This window comes from Strix uralensis, chromosome 2, assembly GCF_047716275.1.
Source record: "Strix uralensis isolate ZFMK-TIS-50842 chromosome 2, bStrUra1, whole genome shotgun sequence".
Classification (NCBI taxonomy): Eukaryota; Metazoa; Chordata; class Aves; order Strigiformes; family Strigidae; genus Strix; species Strix uralensis.
In genome coordinates this window covers 131,506,713-131,533,687 of record NC_133973.1, presented here as the reverse complement: position 1 = coordinate 131,533,687, position 26,975 = coordinate 131,506,713, and the positions used below count along the sequence as shown (strand labels likewise).

At 39.8% G+C, this 26,975-nt stretch overlaps 1 protein-coding gene across 14 annotated transcripts in view; it reads left to right on the top strand.

Moving 5' to 3' along the window:
* DLG2 (discs large MAGUK scaffold protein 2) overlaps positions 1–26,975 on the top strand; it is a 1,055,297-nt gene that overhangs the window by 292,502 nt on the left and 735,820 nt on the right. Inside the window, exon 1 of one of the 14 annotated variants that reach the window (XM_074860363.1) lies at positions 9,404–9,479. The exons of the other annotated variants lie outside the window; for them this stretch is intronic. The gene's annotated coding sequence lies outside the window, so the exon portion shown is untranslated. Of the gene's footprint in view, positions 1–9,403; positions 9,480–26,975 lie in introns of those variants that run through there. 14 annotated transcript variants of the gene reach the window in all.

Genomic DNA, 26,975 nt, shown 5'->3' with positions numbered 1-26,975 from the left:
AGGTTATGAAGCTTACTTTTAAATGTTTACATCTCAGTTCATACAAGATATTTTAGATAGGTAAGTAAATCTATGGTAATAACCATCAATAATACCACATTTCACTTCTGTACTTAGTATTTATGCCAGATTGAATCTTCCTTAGAATAGGTAATTACGCTACATTTATAAAGTAAGCAACATTTTAAATAGTCTATTGTTTAAACTGGTGGCTGTAGGCTAGGCTGAAAGGCAACTCCTTTCAACTAATTGCTGCTATGACTCAGACCTTGTAACAGATATGCAATTAGGTCTGGTTTTCTTTCAAACCCCTTTCCAGCTCTGATTTTCTTTATAAGAGAGTGTAAAGAAAGTGAAAGAATGCTTTTTGTCTGAACAGTACCATCCGAAGTATAGCGACCCCTAAGAGAAGGAAAACTTTTACATGTAATACTGCTGTTTTAAGTGAGAAGTTTACATATGCATCGAAATGCCAGCAGTAAGACATAGTTATCTGTATTTCTTAAAACTGATCCAGTCTGTAGCTTACTATCTTAGCTATCTGCTGTTCTTTTTCACTATATTTCTCCCAGAATTGTTTTAAACTTTAACATTTTATTTAAAAAAGAAAAACAACAAAACTAAAACCAATCAAGATTTTGTCTTCCCTGCCATAGACTTGTAAAAAAATCTTACTATTCAGTCTAAAATGGTGCTCAAAGCACCTCCATCAGCTTTATTCTTTTTCTCTCCCCCCCCCCCCCCCCTCCCCGCTTTAGAATTTAAGGCATAGTAACTTTTGATTCTGTAAATTCAGTTTCAAATCTGAAATTCAGTTTGAACTGTCAAAGCCTTCTGCATTACCAATGAAAGAGATTTGAAAGAGTTGGGATTTAACTTTTCAGTCCTTCGAGAGCAAAAGGCAGCTCACTGTCCCAGCCTGGGTGAGTTCAGAAATGCTAGTAATGGCAACATTTTTTATTCAGCTTAGTCTGACTGCTAGGAGCAAATATATTGAAGAAAAATATTATTTTCCTCACATTATGAGCTCATTTTACCCTTGCTACACTTTCTGTACAAGCATAGAACTGTAAATTGAATTTCTGATTCTGTTTGAAAACTTGTTAAAGTGTTTTCAGTACATAATTCATGATGGGTTTAGACTTTCCTGGATTCTTCTGACAATCTTCAGGTAAATCAAGAAGCCTAAGTTAGGACCATAGCTGCCACACTCAGGTCTAGAGGACAGTTTACACTAGAGCAGAGAATGGATAACAGCAGGGTATTTTTTAACTTGGACTTCTCAATCAAGTCTCTAAGTGTAGGTTGAATTAATTAGTTTTCTTATCAAATCTCAAGGTAAACAAGATGTTTTCCTCTCTGAACCAAGATCTATCATAGGAAGGTTTTCACTCTGCCTGTCAGTAAGAGGAGTTTGTGAACTCCCACAGTTAAGGTGTTTAAACTGGATTCAGGCATCACACTTCAGTGAAATGGTGTATTGGTGCCTGCAGGTGCTCTTTACTTCTTTTTTATTTGTTTGTTTATGTTCCTGTGGAAAGATGGATCATCAGTCCATCCTTTGTACCAATGTGGCAAAAACGAAGCTCATAAATAGTGGCTGAATAAGAATCTTGTACTGTGATATCTCTGGGGAAGAGGTGTAACAGGATATATAACGCTTTTGCTTCTGCCTGTGATGTTTTGCTGATACTATGGGTGAAATCTGAAATGCACTTTGCTTATTAAGACAAGCTGATGAAAAAAGTCCAGGTTCATTTTGTACAAATTATTCTCTGTGTCTTTTCTAAGAAATAGATGGTTATCCCCATGTCTTTTCATTTTGCAAGTGATTTAACATATTACATCCTTCAAAAAGGAACAGGAGATCGTACCTTTCTACAAAGTAGCTTCTGTAAAGGTAACTAATGCTTTTTCAGGCACTTTGTCCTCCTAAATGAGATTGTGAAATGGAATAACTGGCAATTGAATTCCTGACTGAGGGTTAGTCTTTTTTTCCCATTTGTGCTGTGGCTGGGTGTGAGATTTTAACGCTCTAAATAGACTTGATTCCTGTTCTACTACAATTGTTACTACTATTGTCAATATTCTAATCACTATTTTATTAATATTGCTGTAATATTATGCTTTAGTACTTTTAAACACTCAACTTTCTGGAAAGAAAAACCAAACATACTCTCCAATCACCTTGATCTTTCAGCTAAGGTCATTGTAGCTTTAATGAGAATCAACACTTTAGGTATCTTAAGTACTGCAGCTCCTCATTGCTTGTCATTAATATGGCCATTATAAGATTTTAGAATTCTTCCTGGAATCTGCATGTATACCTGTGAATACAAATAATGTACTCTAGCAACTTTGATTTGGCTTCATAACCAGTTTCATAGTAATTCACTAAAGAACAAACCTAAGAACAGATGCCCATGAATGATAATCACAGAAGACGTATTGAACAAGCTCTATTGAACAAGGTTTGACCTTGTCTGGATGCCAGGTGCCCACCAAACCACTCTATCATTCCACTTCTCAGCAGGACAAGGTGAGACAAAATATATGATGAAAGGCTCATGGGTCAAGGTAAGAACAGAGAGATCACTCATCAATTGCCATCACAGGCAAAACAGACTCAATTTGGGGAGATTAATTTAATTAATTAAAGGGTAATGAAGGGTAATGAGAAATAAAATCAAATCTTAAAACATCTTTGCCCCACTCCTCCCTTCTTCCTGGGCTCAACTTCACTCCTGATTTCTCTACGTCCTCCCACCAAGTGCTACAGGGGGATGGGGAAAGGGGGTTGAGGTCAGTTCATCACATGTTGTCTCTGCTGCTCCTTCCTCCTCACACTCTTCCCTTGCTCCAGCATGGGGTCCCTCCCACACCAGACAGTCCTCCATGAACTTCTCCAACGTGAGTCCTTCCCACAGCTGCAGCTCTTCCTGAACTGCTCCAGCGTGGGTCCCTCCCACGGGGTGCAGTCCTTCAGGAACAGGCTGCTCCAGCATGGGTCCCCCACGGGGTCACAAGTCCTGCCAGCAAACCTGCTCCAACGTGGGCTTCCCACGGGGACACAGCCTCCTTCGGGCACCCACCTGCTCTGGCGTGAGGTCCTCCCCAGGCTGCAGGTGGGTCTCTGCTCCACCATGGACCTCCATGGGTGCAGGGCACAGCTGCCTCACCATGGGCTGCACCACGGGGTGCAGGGGAATCTCTGCTCTGGCTCCTGGAGCACCTCCTCCCCCTCCTTCTTCACTGACCTGGGTGGCTGCAGTGTTGTTGCTCTCACACATTCTCACTCATCTCTCTGGCTCCTGTTGCACAGCAGTTTTTCCCCCCTTCTTTAATGTGTTATCCCAGAGGTGCTACTGCAGTCACTGATGGTCTCAGCCTTGGCCAGCGGCGGGTCCGTCTTGGAGCCGGCTGGCATTGGCTCTGTTGGACATGGGGGAAGCTTTTAGCAGCTTCTCACAGGAGTTACCCATGTAGCCCACTGCTACCAAAACCTTGCCACACAAAGCCAATACAGCTCTTCAGTAGAAAAAGGTGGAAGACATTTGGACTCCCTAGTGGCTATGTTTTTTATTGGAGTCTGTGTGTAGGAGCTGCACGTGTTCTAAGCCACCAGGGTAATTTTTCTTGACTAAAGTACGGCTACTTACATTCAGGACCTGTTATGGCTTTGGAGGTGAGTCCTGTAGTGTACTGAGGAAACAAAGAAATAAGAAAAGACACAGCCACAATCTACTAGAGGAAAAGTCAAGGTGGCACCATCTACCTGCTGGACTGACCACTCCACAGCTTTGGCTCTGAGGCTGATGTACATGGAGGGACAGTCCAGCTAGCATCACTACCTGAGTGCCCTGCCTCTGGTGGCATGTACATCTGGGCTGTTCTTGAAGCCGTTCCTAAATGGCTACAGTTTTCATCCAAAAGTTCAAGGAAAATTAGTCTTGGTTTGTTTTTTTGGGGTCTGAGTGGCCACAGGCTTGGAGTTACTGGAGAAGAAACACTACAACATGTGTAGTCGAGTTGGGAGAGACAGCATCCTACTCATAAATCAAAGCTACTGAGTTTGTTTTCTTTTGTTTTTTGTTTGCTTGTTGGTTTGTTGTTTTTTTTTTTTTTTTTCCTGAGAAAATCATCCTAGAAATAAAATATAATTTTTCTATGTGATTTTATCATAGTAGTTGTGGGTGACAAGACTACATGTTTTAAGGAAAGATAGAGAAGATTATATTCCAGAGACTGGACTTTTGTCATCACATCTGAAAACCCACCTTCTCACAAATAATTGAAAAAGTCATTGTTGTCAGATACCATCTCCATGGTACAAATATCTTGCTTGTTTTCCTTCCACAGAGAACATCTGTTGATTGAAATGAAGACTGGAAATTTTAGACTGGATATTAGGAAGTATTTCTTTACAGAATGGGTTTTTAGGCGTTGGAATGGGCTGCCCAGGGAGGTGGTGGAGTCCCCATCCCTGGAAGTGTTTAAGAGTAGCGCTGAGGGATATGGTGTAGCTGAGAACGCTCAGTGTTAGGTTAATGGTTGAACTAGACGATCTTCAAGGTCTTTTCCAACCTTGATGATTCTGTGATTCTGTGAAACAAAGCAAGTGAAGTGATATCAGCCTTATAAATGACATCACTCAATTATGCTGGTCCTGTATATGATATTTTTTTATAGAAGTAATTTGCTTTTAAAATTTTTAAGCATTATGAAAGTCAGATTTTGCTGCTGGGTTCACAGCATGGATTTCAGAAAGTAGATGAACCAAAAGGGTATTTTTCTCTCCTTGAAGTCATCAAGTGGGGATCCGCAGCATGCTCCCACCCTTTAAACTGTGCACGTGCCAAACTTCTTGCTTCCACCTACACTGAGGCTGGTGCCACAGGATTAAAGCTTTTCAGTGATTTGCCTCCAGTAATTCAAACCACTGCAGCCAAAACCTGGGGACAGCTTTTCCTCTTTGTTTTGTTTCCCTTTGTACCTACCCCTGCAAGCAACAGTCAGAAAAAGAGGGATAGTGTTCAGCAATCATGCAGAGAAAGATACTTTCCTCCCCCAGTAATGATGGGTTAATTCAAACCATTCATTTTTTTTAAGTTACAGAGTACGGTTACAGGCATTTTATTATTAACACTGCTATCCCCAAAGGTCACAGATTAGACAATCTAACCATGTTTGTACTGTCTTTGCTCATCTTGTCTAAGCTTGGGCTCACGTGCTGCACAGACCTCTGAGTGATGGCATCCACAGTGACTGTGGGATTTAACTTCAGAGAAGTCAGATTTCTCTGCTTGCAAGCAATCTTTCCACAGCCTTGGGACATTTACCACCCAGCCGATAGCCAAGTAGTCATGTTCAGGAGCAAACGCAAGCCCTAACATAAAAGGACATATGAACAGACCACAGGAGACTAAAAACTGTGGAGGATACCGGTGGTTTACCTGGAAAACAGAGGATGAAGGGCAGATGTTACCATTCAATGAAAACAAGGTGAGAGAATTGTGCTAAACTTTAGTTTAATAACTAATGTGCATTGTCTCTCCAAATGTGAAGCCATAAGGAAGGTGTCAGGAATATGTGCCTTTTCACATGACTGTACTCCAGGTCTTTATGGGAAGCTGAAACACTTTCTAGAGACTTATTTTCCTTTTAAAAATGGGGGGGTGGGAGTGGTGTACAACACACAATTATCTCAAATTTTTCTGTCCTAGAATAATTTTTCCAAAAAAATCTGCTGTGGATCTTTCCCTGCCAGCACATGAACAATTGTGTCAGCTAAAGAGGTTTTCTCTGCTTGACAGCCAGAACAAAGCATCTTGAACCAAGTGTCTACTTACCTCTGGGCCAGGTTTTGGGGCTTGCTGCTGTATGAACTGTGAATGTGTTACTAAGCAGTGCATATCTGGACAGCCTTCGTCTGACTGATGGGGCATGTCTGAGCCTTGGAGAAGACAGAGAAGGATTTGGGTTGCTTTTCACACTGGGATTACCAGATGGTCAAGCCGGTGTACCCACAGCTATCAAATAGCAAAATTTAATTCCTTTAGTAGACTTTTTTTTTTTTTTTTTTTCTTAAATTTAGAAGTTAAGCAATCCTTCTGGTTGAATGAACTGTAAAGGTTTTGAAATTTGTGGAATTATAATAGAAAAGTATGAATAGCTAACTAGTACCGTGAATTGTCCAATGTGATCACATGTCGATAACAATGGGAGTCCCAAGGCCTTACATACTGAGTTAAAAGAGGAATCAGCCCAACTGCAGCATTTTGCATCATCAGTTCATCGGACAATTCTCTATTTGCAAATATATGTTGTTTCCCTTTTCTCCTCTCCTGATCTTTTGTGCTGCCTGTTTTTCTCTTGGGCTGTAACCAGATTTCCCTTTTGCCAGGATCATACCACTTTTTATAAAAGAAGGAAAGGTGAATGGCTGAAATTAATGGCTTTCATAAACACGGACAGAGACAGGTTGAAGGAATATGAATTTACTTCTAGAGATGGGTCACTTGGTAGCCTGGAGATGACATTAGAGATGGTGGAATGTGATCTCTATAGCATAATATTGCTTCAGGGTACTGCTTGGTGTATTGGGAGCTTGGATGTGCAACGCAGAAGATAACAGTGTTACTGTAGTAGAAGCTGGGGAAGCATTAGTGTTTAAGCTGGATCCCCAGCTTGTGTCAGTGTTAGCAGTGACAATTTACTCAGAGGATTTGTGGTCCATCTGCCTCATTACTTAATGAGGAGATGCAGAAAATGAAACTCAGACACAGAGATGGATTTTTAAAATGGAATTCTGCAAATGTGTTTTTACCTTTAACATGGTATTGAGAAAAACCCAGCTATCTGGCAATTTATTTGAATCTGTTCCTCAGTTTCCTACCTCACCACATAAGCAGGATGTCCATGCAGTTCTTCTGTCTCTACAGGTTTCATATTTCTCTTTTTCCGCTCCCCAAGGTTCTACTAGTTATATCCTGGCTGCACAAGCACTTGTAGGAGTTGGGTCCTTCCAGTCTTATATGCTGGACATTGACTGCAGACTGGACAACTTTTCAGTCCTGTTCCTGCTTCTTCTTAATTGAATGTCAGGCCACCAAGGGGCTGCTGGGGAGTGAGAACATTAAACAGAAACCCCATTCATGACACACCACGTGAGCCTTGCCTGGAGAGATAAATTGCTTATCCCAAAGCCAATGAAACAGTCAGACCAGCTGCATTTGGGAAATGCCTTTCAGACTTTCTACTCATGGGATGGCAGGGGCTGAGGTTAAATGACCATGTTACGATGTCAGGACTTCACAAGGAAGGTCAGGCCCTGGATGTATGTAGGTATGTGTATTAAGTGTTGAGAAGTGGAAGAATGAAATTAAATGAAACATCTGTCAATATTGCATCCATACCCTCAGCTAGTCAGACTCTTAGTCACAGCTATTAAAATAAGCAAACAGAAAGATCTTCATATCTTTATTTGGGCTTAAATTTATAGGTGCATGTCATTCCCTCTCTTGCTGCAGGGAGCAGACAGACAGTGCACAAAACACAGGTGAGAGTCCAGCTGCCTCCTCAACATACCTCTGCTTCCAGGGCCTCCCAGCTTTCTGCTTCAAGAAGACACAAGCCGTGGGCTGACTTCTCAAACCTTTTAGCTTTCCAATCCCTACCAAACTTTTACAGAGTAATATGGCATGGGAGCAGCCAGCATCAACATTGCGTTTTGGCATGGCAGGGAAGCCCTAATGGCAGGAGTGGGTGGGAGACCCTCCAGCAGAGTGCTGAGCCCTGCACTGCCAAGGAAAAAGAGTGGGGCTGTGGGGAATTAGGTACTGGTGCAGTCTGCTGTTGGGTGAAATACCTGCTTTTTCTGGCAAGAGTCAAATCATTGACTTTGCCAACTATGAAATCATTGGAGCTAATTTTCTGTTGCACTGAACCTTGCATAGATGTTTACCCAGCAGTGAATGAATGATAAACCTTAATGCTGGATGTAAAGCCACTTGGCCCTCAATCTACCCTGGTATAAATAATTACCCCTGATGTAAGGCAACAAAGCATTAAGACTGCTGATTCTTTTTTTTTTTTTTTTAATACAAGAATAATAACCTGTTCAAAGCATGCTATGACTCATGCTCAATGAAATCGCTGGTGCTGGCTACATAGTAATTTGGTGCTAAATTTGATTTTACACCTGCACTTAAGGAAATGTGGTAAAATTGCCAGTGATTAAGTGGAATCAAAAGGCACAATAAAAACCTTATCGTAAGCCTTCGTCGTCTTCTGTTTCCCTTGGTTTTGGCTTGCTCTTTTGGAAAGAATAAAATGACAGACTGGTCTTGGTTTATCATTAAAGAACTGCTTGCATGGTTTCCCAGACCACTTATGTCAGCCTTTCATTTGTTTCTCTAGCAGGACATAGACAACATCTTCACAACAACCAATACGGAGGTCATCTCCGTAGGTTCTGTTTTACTTTCCAATATATCATTATGTTTATGCACCACCAGTCTTTGAAGGAGGCAAACTTACATTTAGCATGTCTTTTTGTCTTGCCTGTCTGAAGGACTGTTTTCCATTTTATAAATATACTTTGCAATTGCTGATAGCACCACACTTAATAAAATTTAATCTTCTTTTATTCTACTGAAATGTGGTGAGAACTTTTGTTAAAAGCTCTCACCTTTGTTAAAGGCAATTTAGCCTGAGGTTCAGGGATATCCCAGGTTTGTTTTGAGTGTTTTTATTAAAGATGCCTTGATCATACCAGGTTTTATCAGTCTTAGTGAGTAGAGCTTCCTGAGTGAGTGCTAATGGCATTTTTCATCACATGTCAATCAATGTCAGCAAATGCAGCTCTGAAACTTATGATAGAGAAGTCAGTTAGTATTGTAGACCTTGATTTTAACCTTAGGACTTAAATTCAGACTGCTGAAATATTGCTTTTTCCCACATTGCTACATACTGTGTAACAGCTGTGTATCTCTTACTGCCAGATTCTGTTGTATTAGCACCACCTACATCTACACCTGTATCATCAGGGTATTTTTCCCATTCCCATTTTAGCAGAACTGTTGAAAGAATACCTATTGCAAGAGAGAGCAATCCTTCTTCATTCCATTTTCAGCCTAAACAATTGTATTATTTAGTTTGTAGCTCAGGTTGCTGTGTGTTGACTGATGTTTGGGTTCTGAAAGAATTTATTTAGATGATCTGGAATTTTGGTGCCTTCATGTCTCATCAATATTTTGCAATCTACTGCATTGGTGATATCACAGTTTGGCGTGTTGATGTTTTTTGGGTGAGTTCTTGTAAGTACTGAGAGTGAAAAAAAATCTCTTTGCATTCTCTCTTGCAGTGATCCTCTAATTCTGACCTCTATTGACATATTCCTGCTTATTGTCTCCCATTATATCTCTTGATCAGGATACTGGTGTTCCTCTTGTGCAGTCTCATTGTGATGTCTTCTTAATGTAAGTATTTGTACTCCAATTAGTTGCTTCTTCATGCATCCTCATCTGCTACTGTTTATAGGTCATCACTTTGTTCCAAACCATTCATATCTGTAATGTTTCAGTGGGGAGGAGAGGGGCATGACGCTGTATGTTTTCGTCTTGTTTTCTACTTCTGTGGTCATAGCTTTTGAGACTGGTTGGTTGTTTATGTACTGTGTTCATCACTGATTTTTGAGATTGTACCACTTCGAAAAAATATAGTTTATACTGGTATTTTCTTTACTAGGATACAAGCTGCAGGTATTCCATCTTGGTAGGATTTGGAGATCTTTGACTCCAGAAGAGGGATAGCTGAGGAAGTCAAAGTCCCAGCGTGTCTGTTCAGTTAGATCTTTGTTCTTCTGGTGTCAGATAGCAGCAGTTTTGCCACTTTCCTTAGTTAATTCCATTGGATTTCTTGTTTGTGACTGAATCGCACTGAAAGGCTTTGCAAGGGTAGCTTTTAAGTCAGTAGACTGAAAATCTGGTTACTATAAGCTGCAGCTGAATTTTTTGGTTCAGTGCAGACCTTCTTTTAAAGCATACTTGGATTGAAACTCATCTTACAATTACCTCTTCCTGATGCTTTTTACCTTGCACTACCTCTTTAGCAATGGGAGCTATTGGGAGTTCAGAGTGCAACACCTTGTTCTGAAATTATTTTCAGTAGTGCTTTTTGGTCTAAATAACACTCATCATAAGACAAACATTCATAAGGCTATTTCAGCAATGGATTCAACTTATCAGACCTCCTAATTTTATACTTAAGATGTAGGATGTGGTAAAGATTAAAGTTCTCTATTAATTTTGTACGTTTACTGTATATTTACTTACCAACACTGCAAACCATTCCTAATCGTTGCTGTTATTCACATACAAATAACAGCGCACTGCTTGCACAACAGTGCAGAAAATAGGGGTGTGAGGAGACCATTAAAAGAGGTGTACTGGATGCAGTTTTGCTCTCAGTTAAGTCCTTGAGAGCTCATTAAAATTACAGAGGTACCACGGGTTTAAATGAAAGCAAAGCTTGACCAACTGTGGTGAATTACTGTCACTCCTTTGACTTTATTAGTTCCTCGTAAGTGAGTTCAGCTCTGATCCAGTGGGGGAAGATAGGGGAACAGCTGATCAACTGCATGGCCAGTCTAGATTGAGCAGTGTGAGGGGCAGCTACTGACTTCTTGTCCTCTTCCTCATAGTAAATCTGCCTTGAATTTGTCTAGACTGATTTCACTGTGCTCACATGGACACACCCAAGGTTGTGAAGGCATTTGTATTTGAGCACAGATTTCCTACAGCATTCAGTAGGACCTCGGGGTTGCCTGTGTCTTATTCATGTAGAACGGTTTCACCCTCTCGACTGTAGCTTTCTCAGTCTACCTGGATCTGCTTGCAGCTCCCTTTGCATCTGAATTCAGGAAGAGACAGCACAGACATAGCATCATGTCCCCTGTGGTGCTTGCAAATTTATGCCTCTGTGATAAATTGCAATTGTTAGGGGAAATGATTAGGGAATAGAGCAGATCTTCTGAAGAAACTCCCACTTGCAGTCAGAAGAGGGACAAAGAAATGCTATTCCTTCTTTACGGTACCTGGTAAGAAGAAAGAGAGGCACTACTGAATGAAATTAAAATAGTGAAATGATGAGGCAGTAATAATGCCATTGCTCTGCAGTTTTACCTATCACAGTGCAACATCTCTGTGTGATAACTCTCAGTAGCAGTGACACAGTCATCAACAAATGTTGTGGATGCAATGAAAGGATGTTTTGATGTGATTATGTAGCAGTAGCATCTCTGCCCATTGAAATGGTCACTCTCCCAGCAGTTGTGGTGAGCTTAAAAAATCATGCAATACATTTGCATTTGGAGAGATAAATGAAATCAATCAATGTATGTCTTATAGCGATACATTTACTTTAAATGTGAACCAATTTTATTTCTAAGCACAAAACTACACGTAACAGTCTCAATATACTCAAAACCTATCGACATCAGCTACAGTAAGTTTATTGCAGGAATTTGCCAATGGAGCTCAGCAGCACAATGTAAATGAGTAATGTTGCCATTACAATATTCATTCCTATATAGACTTTAATTTCTACATGAGTTCTCTTTGTCTCTAAGTGGAACTGTTTCTACACAGTATTTTGTCAATGTAAAATCCACAGTATCTGCAATAACAGCGGCTTAGTGGATTGCACTTCAAATACAATTGGAGACAATTCGTTTCTTCTGACCACTAGAATATAAAAATTTACAAGTCAGAACTGTTGTGCCCTTTTCTCTTGAATCTGTCTTTGCACTTTGGTGCCATTTCTTAAAATGTAAAGCTGTTTCTATGACGCCAAAAGAGTATTATAGTCAAAATCTATATGAAGAATAAAATTCAAGCCCTGAACAGTGAAATATAAAAAGTAACCAAGATGATGAATGTTCTTTGCAGTCTATACAGTCTATTCAATAAATACTTAGGATGAACTCAGTGACTCTGCCTCCACTTTCTTGACTTGCCTCAAAGTCTGTGCTATGAGTCTACTTACACCAACTTACAACATGCATATTATATGTGTGTGGGTCAACAGTCGCACCCACACATCTGCTGTAGCTCTAAGCTCCTGTCCAGTATGCCTTCAAATTCTGGATCTAAACCAGATGTACTCATTGCTAGTTTGTTGACTGCTTTGGGAGTCAGAGTAGAGCATGAGTGATTGTAATAAAGTTTGAATAGTAAGTCCTTTCAGACCTCCAGGGATAAAAAAAAAAAAAGGGGGATAAAGGAAATATGGTTCAAAAATAGAGAAAGCAAAATGGTAGCTTTCACTTCCCTAAAGTCACAGAGCAAGCGACTTCTTGAACCAAGAATAGAAGCCTAGGGTTCATGACTCCAATGTTGAGTTTAAATTATGCCTAAGTAACATGAGCTCATGGGAGTCATTAATCACTTGTTTTTCTTTCCCCCCACTTAGGACCCTAGAATATTCTGAATATAAAATAAAAATTGTATTCAGCAGGATAATGAATTATTTTGGCATTGCATAGCAATTAAAGAACTTCAAATAAGATTTTGCATTGCAACAATGTTTAGTGAACTGTGAAAGATTGAGGATGTCCAGTACAGAAAGAAAAGAGTGTTTTTGGGGGCATAGTAGTAAAGAAAGCACATAGGAAAGTGAACTCTATAAACCACCTCGGTGAAAACTATTGCTGAAGTTATTTTTGTGAATAATGACCTTGTTGTGTTGGTCATCATGGTTGTCATGGTTTGGTTCAATTTTTAAAACTTAGCATGACCACAGGTCATGCCCAGTAGATCTGCTGGGGTTGCCATGTGCACCCCACTTTTAACTCACAAGAGTTTTCTGCATTTTCTCCTAACTTTTCTTTACCCTTTTGCTCATCTTTGAGTTTTCTTTTTGTAAGGCTGGTTGATATTCTGTCTCAAGAAAAAGTACACAGTCACTGGCTAGGCTCCTTTTCATTATAATTTATGTGAATCTGAGTTTACACTGGGCATAATCACTGATGAATATTCATGTAATCTAGTATCTTTGAGGAATTGTTATCCTGTTTAATCATACTTTAAAGCCTGTGATCCTCTTTCCTGTTGATAATGCTTCTTAGCATATTTCCTGTTGTGGAGAGACTGAGCCACTCAAAGATGCTGAGCTTATTTGGTGATATGAGACACTGTGCAGAAGTGGGATATGTTTTCATCTCTTTTGAGAGCTGAGGCCAATAACATGCCTGATGTTGTCTCCGGGAAGATGATAAGATCGCATACTCCCTGATGTCGGGACAGCAAAATAAGCAGCACACCATATTTTTTCTCTGCTATTAGAGGGCGAGACTAATTCACTTTTCAAGGGATGTCACCTTCAACAGCCACTTTCCTTGTCACTCAAGTCATTCCCCAAAAGCAGGACTCCAGCCATTCTCCAATTTCAAGAATTAATCTTTTGTGTAGGGGGAATTAAGCAAGCAGTACTGAAAGAGCTTGCACCAAATTGTGTCTCACTCAGCCTAGTTGTGCTGAATACACAAAAGACCCTCTGTGCCTCTTATCTCCAATTGCTCCACGAGTGGTAATGAAACTAATTGCAGTCTCCGGCTGCAGGCTCTGGAAGTTTCTGTCTCTGTGTGCACATACTGACATTAAGACACGCAAACCGGAGACAGCATTTAGATTCTCATCTTACAGACCTGAACATGATGACTAAATATCTATACTTTGGTATAACACTGTCACCAGTTGCACTTGGTGGGGCAAATGTATTCTATAGTAATGCTTTTGGAGTTAAAACAGAAATAAACACATCACCCTAAGGATTTTCAGTATTTCTTCATATCCTCCGAAATAATATTTTTCCTTTTTCTTTTAGGTGTTCTCTCTGATTTTTTCTGTCATCTTAGAGTGCTCAGAACTGTAAAATTACCTTTATGGGCAAATATAGATTGCTTGAAGACACCTGTTTTATATCTCCCTGGGAATACTGCAAGTGTAGGTACAGAAACACAGTTCCAACTTTATTTAACAATACTTAACTCTCTACAATTCAATATCTTGAGGAAAAAAATTTCTGATGTTACCTTGGTTGTGTTCTTATGGTACCCTCGTGCAGTTTCTATTCTTGTGGGCTCACTGTTTACATGTAAGCACCTTTTCTACAGCTCTATCACAGCACCTGTTTTGTTTGTTATGTGATGTACCACTGCTGGGTACAGGTAGCTGCTGGCTACAGATAACTACAGGTAGTTCTCCTTCAATTTGTCTTTCCAATAGCAGCTGTGCACAAAAAAAGTATTACATGAGTATTTCTTAAAACCAATAAAACAAGGCAATAGAATCATAGAATGGTTTGGGTTGGAAGGGACCTTCAAAGGCCATCTAGTTCCAACCCCCCTGCCATGGGCAGGGACACCTTCCACTAGCCCAGGTTGCTCAAAGCCCCGTCCAACCTGGCCTTGAACACTGCCAGGGAGGGGGCAGCCACAGCATCTCTGGGCAACCTGTTCCAGTGTCTCACCACCCTTTTAGACCCCTTAAATGAGCTACAGTGATTTCTTTCTCAAAAAAACCCCACCCCATGCTTTCCTAAATTTGTAAAAATGAGATTTTTTAAACATTATTATTAAGCATCATTAGTTTTGAGGGATAAGAAAAAGTTATTGCCTTCAGAATTAACACTTACATGTATTCATCTGTCATCTTTTTTTAGGATTATTTTTGCTTTATAACTATCTGTTGAAAGAGTCTGGAAAGGTTGATGAGTGATGTATACTGGATGGTTACAAGACTGACTTAATTGTTTTTTCTCTCCTTTACAAATCCACCTATCTTAGTCTTCTGAACATTTTAGGGCTAGATTTTGCCATCTGTTCTTAGTATCCACATGGATTTTGTTAGATTGCTTTTGTTGTGTTAGTAATCAGATTTTGTCTGAATAGCATTATTTGATTTGGCTCTAAATGTAAATGTGTCTGTATGGTATGGGAATGGGGAGAGAAGACCGATGAAGCAGCATGAACTTCTGTTCATGGAGTAAGGCTGTGCTGATCATTCTTGCTCTCCAGTTCTGCTTGGGAGATAACCAAATAAATTATAACAGCAACAACTCCCCACTTTGTAGTGTGATATGTAGGAACAGAGAAGAAATAATGCCTTCATCTCTAATAGTTTTATCCTGGTATAGAATAAAATTAGATTCCCCACTGTAATGGTATAAAACTACAGAAGACCAAGGAGTATTTTCCATTCCTAGTTCTTCTCTCAACTTTTTCTATTCAGCCATTAAGCTCTCAACAAGACGTCTGATTAAGTCTGTCCCACGGTAATTTAGTAGCCACAAAGGCACCTCAGTTTCCAAATGAACTAGAAGAGTAGTAGTTTTAAATGTGAGAACATACTTCTCTGGAGTAGAAGACTGGCATTCAAGTCTATTGAAAGATGCTCTGGCTGTCTTTATGTAGTATGCGGTGCTCATTACTTTATTACTGAAGTGTGCAAAGAATTGAAACTTGGGTTCTGACCAGACAAGAAAAAAATGTTGCTAGCAGTTCCATTTCAAAATCATTTTGCTTGATGTAAAATCTATAGAATTGATGATGCCAAATATTGATCTCTTTTCCTCCTGTATTTTCAAGAGATTCGTGCCACCTTCTATTGCACTTAATCTTTTTTTAGGCAGATGTAGTATTTGAAACAAAATTTAACTGAATGCTGAGACTTTTTTTCTTCTTCCCCTCTGCATGAGAAAGTGAATAATTAGTCAAACTGATCACAGGACACAGAGCCAGGATTTTCTTGAATCCCTGCTCTGTTCAGACACTTGCCTTGGGAAGTCATTTAATTTCTCTGCTTACAGTGGAAAGCTGTACTTGCTAATTTCTCAGGAGTATAACACAGCTAATCTTAGAAGAGGACTAGGAAGGTATATGCTGTTCTGCTGAAGCATATATCCTATGGTCAGATTCATTAGGTCCTTTTCTAGATTCTGGGTTTCATAGTCATTCTTGAGCCTCTCTATTTCTTGCCATGATCTCCCTTGTCCAGACATTGTTTTTACTCTCAATCTTGGGGCTCCACAATTCTTCTTCTTGATGGTGTATCTGACTGAATACTTCCTTCTCAACAGTTAGGGAGACTACACTCAAGTTCTCTTTCTGACATAGAATTTGCTTTTGCTTGCTTCTTGCCTTACTTGCCCCAGGAGAATCCTGCTCTCATTCCCCCAAAGACCTGGGTCCCTGATCTCCACAGCTAGTCATTATCTGTTAATCATTCCTGGACTGTCCCTCTTCCTTCCAACTATTTCTCTGATATTTTTCCTCATTCTTATGAAACCATTTCCTAAGCAAGTTCTTTCCTCTATTTTAATGGCCCAGTATCCCTTTGCACACACAGCTCTTCCATGATGGTTTATATTCTGTCATGGTCATCTCCAGAACAAATCCTTCAATAAGGGTGGTAGTACTGGCATTATCAGAGGACTTATTTAACTTTATGTGAATAGCTTTGGCCTATTAAATGACAGACAGTGTGACCAATGTTCTTCAATACACTTGTGAAGCAATATATACATCAAGACATCACTGTGCTAATCATTATATACATAATTTCTTAACTAGGGCATCACAATTCATAGCATATACTGCCTTTTTAGTTCCAGGACTTGGACTGGACCCAGATGCTTTTATTATTAACATCATCAATAACTACATCCTTTTTGAGTTTTCTCTGACTAAATATGTGCATATCTGGGCCTCATTTTTGCAAAATCAAAGCATGTCCCCTTTCTCTTTTGCCTAATAAAGTATCTATAGACCTTTTATTAGTGGGTTTCCTTTATCTTGCCATACAATGTCTCTATTAACTTAGTCTACCTTAGCTTTCATAGTGTCCCATGAAACAAGGCAAACCTTGTAGTCATAGTGCACAAAGTACCAATTCATCTGACACCTCTCTTTGCTTATAATTCTCATTTGTAGCTTTCTAAGTTTCCTTCCTAGATGCATCCAATGTGTTGTCATGGATTTCCAGCCATTCCAGGCACCAAAGTTGTGCTCTTCACTTGTTGTGCTACATCTACATGCCTACTAGGGGATGATGGGTGCCTTCTTACCTTTTCTATCCTTTTTCTTCTTTTCCCCAGGGTGGGATAGGTCTCCAGATCCTGTAGCTATGAGGGATGTAGTGATTATACATATGGAGGGGATCTTCAGAGAAAGAGATGGCTCAACAGGGAAGGTGTCCTTGTCCATCCTTCCCAGTGGCTCATCTTTCCTCACTTCTCAAAACTACATCTCCATACAAGGACTTCACGCAGGCTGAGTCTCCCCAAGCTCTTATTCAGTCTCAAGCAAGTATAAAACCCCAACATTTTAGAGCCAGCCATAATGTAGGAACACCTTGAATTTTTTATCCATTCTTATCTGCCTTCCTTCAACACATGCAAGGAGTAAATGGCCTTACAAACTACCTGGCCTTAAAGGGTCATTATGAAACGAAGTTTACTACAGTACAGACACTGTAGAGTAAATTAAGCCTGAATAACAAATTTTGCAGATTCCTAAGTCTTTGTTCATGAGCTAGGGAGAATACTTTGAATATAGGCTTCTTTCTGGCATGTTTAGGTATTTTACTGTGTTCAGTTTCACAGAGAAGTTCTGGTACTCTGTCTAGCAGATTTACAAAGAAAATTCTTGGTTTTTTCTCTATTACGGAAGCTGTGATATCTTATGGATAAGATTGCCACCAGTGTTACTAAAAATCTGCAGGGTGAACTAATCTCTCATTAATACCAATAACCTTTGACAACACTCTTGACTTCACTGGCCCCTCACAAGTATAACAGAGCAAAAAAGTAAATGCACAATGTTAAATGTGGTTCATCTGTTGAAATGTGTTTTTTCAGAGACTCTGTTAACAGCTGATTCTCTCCACATTACAGATGAATATACAGTCATTAATTATTATCTAAAAGAATAATCTGGATGATTAAATATACACAGCTACTCATGAAAGTCCTAGAAAGGCAAATTATTTGAAACACATATTTGTCTATCTTCTGTCAGCATGGGATCACAGATACACAGATGGTCTACACTGGAGTGGTGGGTCTGATCCTTCCTAAAAGCATCAGAGTCACTCTGCACACTTGATGCTCAATGCATGCATATCTGCTTCTGTCAACAGACTGCCAAACAGAAATACATTACTCTCATTGGATGCAGCTGCTCACATGGAATAGCCCACAGCATACCTAATGGGTACATATCTGTCAGGATTTTTTACATGTAGGTAGCAGTTTGGTTTTGCAATACACTTTGCAGCTAGGTGCCTAATTGTGCATGTGCACATGCCAACTTCTGATTTCTAACAGTCTGATGGGTATGCATGTGTGTGCAGCTATGTTGTAGCCACGGTGAAAGGGAGAAAGGAAGCAAATATTTAGTGCAGATGAGAAGATTAGAACAAATTCTTAGTAGCTTCTTTCCTGAAAGTGTTCTCTGAATATTTGTAAGTACTCCAGTAGCAGCTGAATTTGAAAAAGTAAAGACCTGCTCCAGAGAAGAGGGGGGTATTGGTGGATATCCAGAGGGCCAAGGTGGATGTCTAAGATAAATGGCCAATAAGAATAGAATAGAATAGAATAGAATAGAATAGAATAGAATAGAATAGAATAGAATAGAATAGAATAGAATAGAATAGAATAGAATAGAATAGAATGGAATGGAATGGAATGGAATGGAATGGAATGGAATGGAATAGAATAGAATAGAATAGAATAGAATAGAATAGAATAGAATAGAATAGAATAGAATAGAATAGAATATTTCAGTTGGAAGGGACCTACAGGATCATCTAGTCCAACTGCCTGACCAATTCACATCTGATCAAGTTAAAGCATGTTGTTAAGGGCATTGTCCAAATGCCTCTTAAATGCTGACAGGCTTGGGGCATTGACCACCTCTCTAGGAAGCCTGTTCCAGTGTTTGGCCACAGTCTCAGTGAGGAAATGCTTCCTAATGTCCAGTCTAAACCTCCTCTGGCACAGCTTTGAACCATTCCCAAGCGTCTTGTCACGGGACACAAGGGAGAAGAGATCAGCACCTCCCTCTCCACTTCCCCTCCTCAGGGAGGTGTAGGGAGCAATAAGACTTGTTCATATGCTCTGGAGCAAGATTGGATGGAAAGGAAAATGTATTTTAGCAAATATCTTCTGACCTTGCTCTTCAAATGGCTGACTTGTTTTTATGTTTTTTATTTCTTTCACATTAAAAACCAGCCTTTTAAAATTACATGTTCATTTATGACAGTTTTTAAGCACGAGGTCACTAGCAGGAAGAGATTTTCACCCCTCAACCATAATTCTAATGGCTTTAACACTGCAAACCCCCTAGGTTTTCCCCTAGTTGAAGAAAAAATAAAGAAAATTCTGCATTGCTGTTTTCACCCTGGCAATAATACAAGTTTTCCTTAAATTGGCTGTGCAGATGACTGTCCAATTTATTGGGTCACTTACTTGCTACCATATCATCAATTCAGGTGGCAGAACTACATGGAAAAAGTAAGGCGTGCACTGTTAAAAGCTTTCATTGAACACCTTTGGAAACAGTTCTTACTGTTCACTTAATACTTGTTTTGTTTTGCACAAGCTGCTTAGCAATGACACGATATCTCATGCTTGGCTGCCTGTCGCTGCTGCAGATGTAGAGTCCCTTTTCCCACATGGATCCTGGTGGTCTTGAAGAAGTGCAGGGTGGCAACCTGGTAACGTGGTGGCATGTGCCTTGACGTGTGAGGCTTGGAAGTCATTGCTTTCATGGGAAGGACCCTCTGTGAGGAAGTGGGATCTGGAGCCGTGTGGGGTTTCTGGAACATCCCTGCATCTGCTGCCTGGTTACCCTGGGTGGGAAGGAGAGGAATAAAAACAAGATTAGCCTATGTTATCAGACTCAATACTTTAATTGACTGCCTTTAAGGGATGTTTTTCATAGCACAATTAGCCTGAACTTTAGATGTAAATCCTTTTTTAGATATTTTTAAGCCTTTGGCTGGAAAGCACACATTTGTTGTAAGCATGCAGGCCAGAGTACAGAAGCTGATGCACTAAGTCCTCCTGTGACTGATATGCTTCTGCAGAAATGTCTTCCCTACCATCACAAAAAGTGATCTTGAATATATATGGTCCAGTAAAACAGTGTGGCTTTGCTGTGGAAATGCTGCTTTTGGACTTGACAGGTCAAGATACATATTGAATGTAACCCGCAAAATGCTTTGAATATGAGACTGGCTTGTTGACCCTTAAAAATTCTCAGCAAGTGCCAAGAATATCTCTTTCATTCTGCTCTGTAAGGATGTCCACATGAAGGGGAATAAGTAGCCTTGGAGCCTCTCTCTGTAAGTTGTGTGCCAAGAGCGGGACAAGCTCCCAGGCAGCTGGCACACAGGGTCTGCCCTGCACCCCCTGTTGCTGTCTTCCAAGCAGTGATGGGAACTAGGCAGAAAGGCCACCCTGGGCTGGTTTGGGCATGGAGAAGTTATTAACACCACCGCCAGGCGACAGTGCCCACACTGCTCACATTGTCCTGAGTGGTTCAATGAACTACGTCAGACCTGCTGTGCAGGGGTAGGAGTCACATAGAGAGGGAGTTTGTATCCTTTTTTCTTCTCTCTCCCTATGTCCTTTGCTGGACCTGACAGACTAGAATTACAAGAGGTTGCACCAGTGCTTAGCTGGTCACAGCATTTTACATTGCACCTTGTTTCTGGACAAAGCATTTATCTGGTTGCTATATAGTCACTCCTGGTTGAACCTCACAAAACAAGCTTATTAATATTTAATAGTTACACACAAATTATAGTCAGCCAATTAGTTTTCTCTGCAGCTTCTGCAGTTTCCCAAGAGACGGATGCTCAAATTTGTCTTTCTAAAGAAGGTGAAAGTGTTAAAAGGAACTGTAATTTGTTGTTTAGTTGTCTTTTCAGGTTTCTTAGGAATCACTTGAAAGATAATCAGATGAAATGTGTTTACTTTCCTTTTATTTCCTGCAAAAGGCAATTGAAATGTTGATACTGAAGCAAAGGTAAAGCTTGCTAGTATAAGTAGGTGGTCACACTTCATTGGCATACTTACACCCACATACACAAGACATTTTGCTCTTTCTGTAACTTTGAATTAGCTGCAGTCTGTATTAATACATTGGCTTATTGTATGTAACTGCCTCCTACATACATAGATCCAGAAATCAGCTACTTACTAATAACTAAATTAATTTTTTGCTTTAGCTCAGAAGTCAGTCTGTTGCTCATTTGATGTTCAAGGTTATGATGGTCATTTTCTCCCTCATCAGCTTTGGAGCATGATAGCAAAGGACAAAGTGTGTAGCAAAATGATACTGTGATCAAAGCTAAACGTTTACAGATTTGATCCTGAAGTTGGATAGATGATGTAAAAAACCAACAACCCGAGGAAGGTGTCTATTTTGAAGTACTTCTTCCCTCTAGTGTAAAGAAGTATTTGACATACACCACACTTAGATGTCTCAGTTTGCTGATGGTTTCTCAAATATCTGACACAGTGGGATAATTGGCAACACTTTTTTTTCAATACTTCATTGCTGTTAACACCACAGAGCTGGCCACAGTCTGTATGTAATGTGGTTAAAACACTGTTGAGTACTGCTGAGAGCAAGGAAAGACTGCACTTAACTGTTCCAGCCAAAGGTGTTGAGCTTACAGCTTATATAGTCATTACCAAGCTCAGGCAGTGCTTTGAGGACTTGATGTTAAAACTCTGTACCAGCACTTTCCACCTTTCTAATGAGCCTCATCCTCATTAAGGTACCCCTGTTCTTATCTTCATTTTCTTGCTACCTGGACTTCACTTTGCTCTGCTGAGCACCTATTGACTGATTACAGAACTGATACATTTCAGAGCTACCATACCCTCCTCCATTTGTTTTTAAGGACAGTAAATGCATTGGTTAAGCAGATGGTGCTTTTATTTGTTGGGTTGTTTATTTTTTAACCATTTCAAAAACACAAGTAAAGCATTGCCAAGTAAGGTCCAGAGATTTCTCTACAGAATCAAATGTATTGTCCTCATGTATCGCTTATAACTGCTCAAAAAGTTGCAGTAAAATATCTCACTGTGGACAGGTTATGTGACCTCTCTTCTGAATAAAGGCAGAACAGCTGTACTGCCAATCTATACAGTCCAGGGAAAAGAACCATCACTGATGTACCTTGTTTCATAGGAGTAAGTAAATTAATGTCAAGACTGGGATAAAAATAATTCATTTTTAAATGCTAAGCCATTTCTTAGCATTTTTTGATATTTCAAGTCATTATCAAGCTGGTAGTTTATGCCCTGTTATCCCCTATAATTTGTCCCTTGCCTTTAAGGCATGATGTTACTTTTTAGGGTTATACTTGGACTTGCTCAAAATATTGTCAGTTCCGGTTCAAATTCAACCTGACATCCCAAATGCAATGAGGTTAGTGGTTTCATCGTAGCCTCAAGTGCACGGTAGTATGCTGAATAAACCCGCACATATAATTCTGCTAAATTTGGACTGTAAGGGGGCCCTAGCACTGAGTTACTATGGAAACAGAATTCTTCTTTTCTTTAGAAAGAAATTCCCCCTAGGTTTAGTAGTGTGAAAAAATTCCCAATATTAGAGCTCAGCAATGTGTCCCTCCATTATCCTTTTGTGCCCACACTTTCTTAATAAGAGTTTAAAGATTACTTTTTTGACTTGTCCACTTAATATTCAATTTGATCACTGAGTTTTCGTGATATTTTATCTGAAGGAAAAAGCACTGCTCTTCCCCCAAAGCTGTTTGGATAACTGTATGTATGAGTGCTGATGATTTATAGAGGACTGTGCACAGACACGGTGCTGAGCAGAACACAGGCAGTGTTTGCTCTTCAGTAGATTGTGTAGACATAGAAGGAATCTCTTTCTAGCAGGCTATCACACAAAGGCTGACATCCTGGCTCTGCTCATGACATTGCCATTTCACCCAGGTCTCAGGCTGACAGATCTTATGACAGAACCCAGATAAAAGATTTATAAGATGGGAAACCAGAGTGCTTGGACAGGTTGACAGTGAATAGAGAGTCATATCTTAGGCAAATTGGACAGAGATTTGGACAGGACAGTACTTTTTCCTAAGACTAAATTTACAAGAAATACTTTTTGAGAAGCAGGTTTAGGAGGGACCATGGGAAAGTTGCATAGCAAGAGAGCTAAGCTAAGCATGAATGAAAGATGCCATGGTACAGAGAGGTAGAAAGAAGCAAAGTGGGCTGTGTGTAGGTGAAGAAACTGTAAGACCACACAGTGTGAGGGAGCAGTTGAGAGGACTTGAGAAGAGAGGAGAATTATCAGTCTCTTGAATGAGAAGCTTTGAAGCTCCATTTAGTGTAAGGAATAGCAGTACAGGGAAGTGTAATTATGTTTGTAAATGCACAGTTCACCAGTGAGCAGTTGAGGAACACTCTTCACTCATGTGCCTGATAATATCAATCATGCTTATGTGAGGGGGAAAGTGAGATTTTCCAATTTAATTACAGGTTGAACTAGCCAGTCCTTTTTAAGCTGTTACTAGGTTAAGCATAACTTTAACTCTGTATTCAAGTATAAATCCATTAATTTTTTCATGGTCTTTCAAGATTAACTCCTCTCTTGTAAAGATCACTGGGACATATGTTTTTAAAAAGATGTTTTGTTTATGTAGTGAAAAAAATGCTGATGAGAAGTATTGAAACTCTTCATATAGCCCAACTAGTCTTCAACAACAGTTGATTATCCTTGTCTTGAAAAGGCAGGTTTGTAAGGTTATACAAAGAAAAAGGAAATGAGATAATTATAGACTCACAGTCCATGAACAATTTCCATTCATTCCTGTAAATACAAAGCAAATTATATAAGTGATATGTGACACAGAGAAACAGTGCATCCTTGGAAGAACATTAGCATACATAGTTTTTAATGTGGAGAGCATAGACAATCTTTCATTTCCATGTAATATGGGACTGTAAGGCCTACGGCCAGGTTCTGTGTGCTGCTGAGGGTATTTGCAATGCCCAGAGGTGGCTGGTGGAGAGTCGTCCTTGCAGAGTACCTGGGGGACAGAAAGCCAGTAGAGGTAACTCTACGTCCAGCTATGGGGGTTGCCTTGTGAGTAGAAGCCTGGTTGCAGCAGGTCTGTTATGAGGCATGAGGGAAGCACTCTGTGTTAGAGCAAGGTCCTCTTCTCTTGTTCTTCCTCTAGTATATTGTAAGATATCAGTAGTGAGGACTACTCCTAACTCCTTAATGCTTGTCCAATTTCTAGACACGAATGCACGCACCAGTGTCCTCTGTGTCATGGGAAAACATCAGACATCAGAGGATGGGAAGTGGAGCCTCATACAGAGGATTTCAGTAACTTAACCAAATGCTGCATCCAGCTGAGGCATCAATCCTTACCCTTTCTGATGAATTTACCTATTACTAGTTTCTGCAACTAGAGGTACACTATTGCATCCTCTTCCAGCTTTGGCAAAGAAAAGTATTGTGAAACTCACCTCTTCCACCCTACCCCAGAACTTGTTGAACAGTTGAATCGATCAAGTAGAGAAATTTGGAGACATGCAACTTAGATTTCTCATTTACTAACGTTAGTGGAAGACACCGTCTTGTTGATTCTGCGGTTAGTTTTATAATAGCAATAAGGTCTAGGACTTCACTGTCTTTCTGACTCCACTTTGAAAATAGTTTCAGATAATACTTGGAGAGAATAAATCTACAAAGTGACATGTAGACAGTTACTGTTCCCTGGCAGTATCTCTATCACTCCTTGTCTCTTACTGATCAAAGGCAGAGAACTCTGCATTAGGAAGGCTGAACAGTAACCCTGGAGAAAATGATAGATTTAAGAAACTTAATTACTGTAAAAAATGAAAGTGGTTGTGCTTAAATGGTACACTACAGATAATAGACAGTATCTGTCTATGGCAAGTCTTAGTTTTATTTTGGAAAAAGAGCAGAAGTATGTTTCTATGTTGCAAATTTATCAGGCAATTGCAAGGGAATACAAGTTTTAATAAACTGATTATACCTCTTTTGAATTTACCATTCTGGATATACTGGCTTAATCCTGCTAATCAAGATTTTATTAACCAGAAGCTGAAAAAATATTGCAGTCAAAGATTTGTGGGTGGTGGGTTTTTTTGTTTGTTTTGTTGTTTTGTTTGTTTGTTTTTTTTAACAATGACATTACTATGGCTGTTTAAAATACCATGTATACTAAATTGACTTTTGAAATTAATTTCAGGGATATTAACTTCCAATAAGTGCATAATTTAATTTTGATTCAAAAGAGTATTGATGTCACCAGGAAGTACCTAACAGAGCATTTATAGCATTCTTTTGGGCTGCATGAAACTTATCAAAGTGGTTAGAGAGAATCAGTTGAGCTCTCACGTATTTCAACACTTAGTAATTTGCAAAATTACTAAGACTTGTCCAGTGACACTGTTGCATTAGTAGTAATCCAAGTACTTTGTCACCTATGACTTCTTTCTAACACATTGTTAGAAGATCTTTGGTCTGTTGAAAAATCAGGGCTTAGTCCTAGAAGCTTTCGTGGTACAGAAAAACATTACCAAAGGGCTTATAGATGGACCGTCAACAAGATGAATAAGCAAGATGAATAAGGAACACTGCCAGGCAGAAGTCACTCAGAGGTAGGCTAAAATCTTCATTCAGAATCTATTTCTACATTTCCCACTGAATATTTTCTACCAGGTGCTAGAACAGCATTATTATTTCAGCAATATACACTTCTGTGTACGGTCAGTTGTTGATCTGGGCATATACGCAAAGGTGACTGTGTAGGTCACAGCACGTAGAGCAGACAGTGACCACTAGAACAACTAGTAAGGCTCCATGAAGATCTGTAAGAACATTTCTGACTTTCTTGCAGCCAAGTAATGAGTAATTTGCTCACAGTTGCTGCAAGTCTGTGGCAAAGAAGAAAAAGAACCCAACGCCTGAGGATTATTTGGATTATTTCCTGAACCCAGTCCAGTGCCTTCACCACATAATCATTCTTCTTGTTTCCACTAAGTATGATTTACACATGTTTTCTGTTTATTTGGCAGCAGTTCTTGGTACTTTGTAAATAACAAGCTTTGGACGAGACACCCTGAAATCAAGTGTAATGTGCTTAAAAACCTTGAGCATAGTGAAGTGATTTGTAATATGTCACAGTATGGGCCTAATTCCCCACTGCATTGTGCCAGCTGTGCAAGCACATCTGGAAGCATTGGAAAAGGTTGGACTTTCCCAGATCTGGCTGTGAGGAGGTATCAGAGTCCAGAGAAAGGTTCAGGCTCTTACTGTAAACGCTCATGACCTGCTGTTGCTTTGTTCTTTAGCTAATTCAGTTCCACACTGAGTGGGCTTAAAAAAGGAAAACATACCTGGAAACTATTCCTGCATTTCTCAGCTCTCATTCTTCCCTTGTTCTTCTTCTGTGATGCTTAAACCAAGTTGTCATTCAGTGCTTTACTGCTTGTATTGCCATAGCACTCAGGGAGCTGACACATGAATCAGAAGAGCACAGTACAAGCACAGATCAGAAAGCTGTCTCAGTTCCAAAGACCTTACAATCGAGGTGGAAAGCCTGGGAAAACAAAGGGACACAAGCGGCTAGATGGGGAACAAAAGGAAACAAGAAGCTGATGTTGGCTAGGCAGTAGAACCAGCATACAAGGAGGCAAACCTGGGATTTTTTTTTTTCTTTTTAATGCATGGTGGGGAAAGCAAGTTGTTTTAGAGAAGAATTTAACAGAGAAAAGTGAGTTAGCTTGCAGGTGTCAGAGAAACTTTCTCCCCAGCATTAGATGCAGCATGAGGAAAGGCACAAAAGGATTATCTGAATGTTTAGCATTGGCCACTCAGAAGGAGAATATCC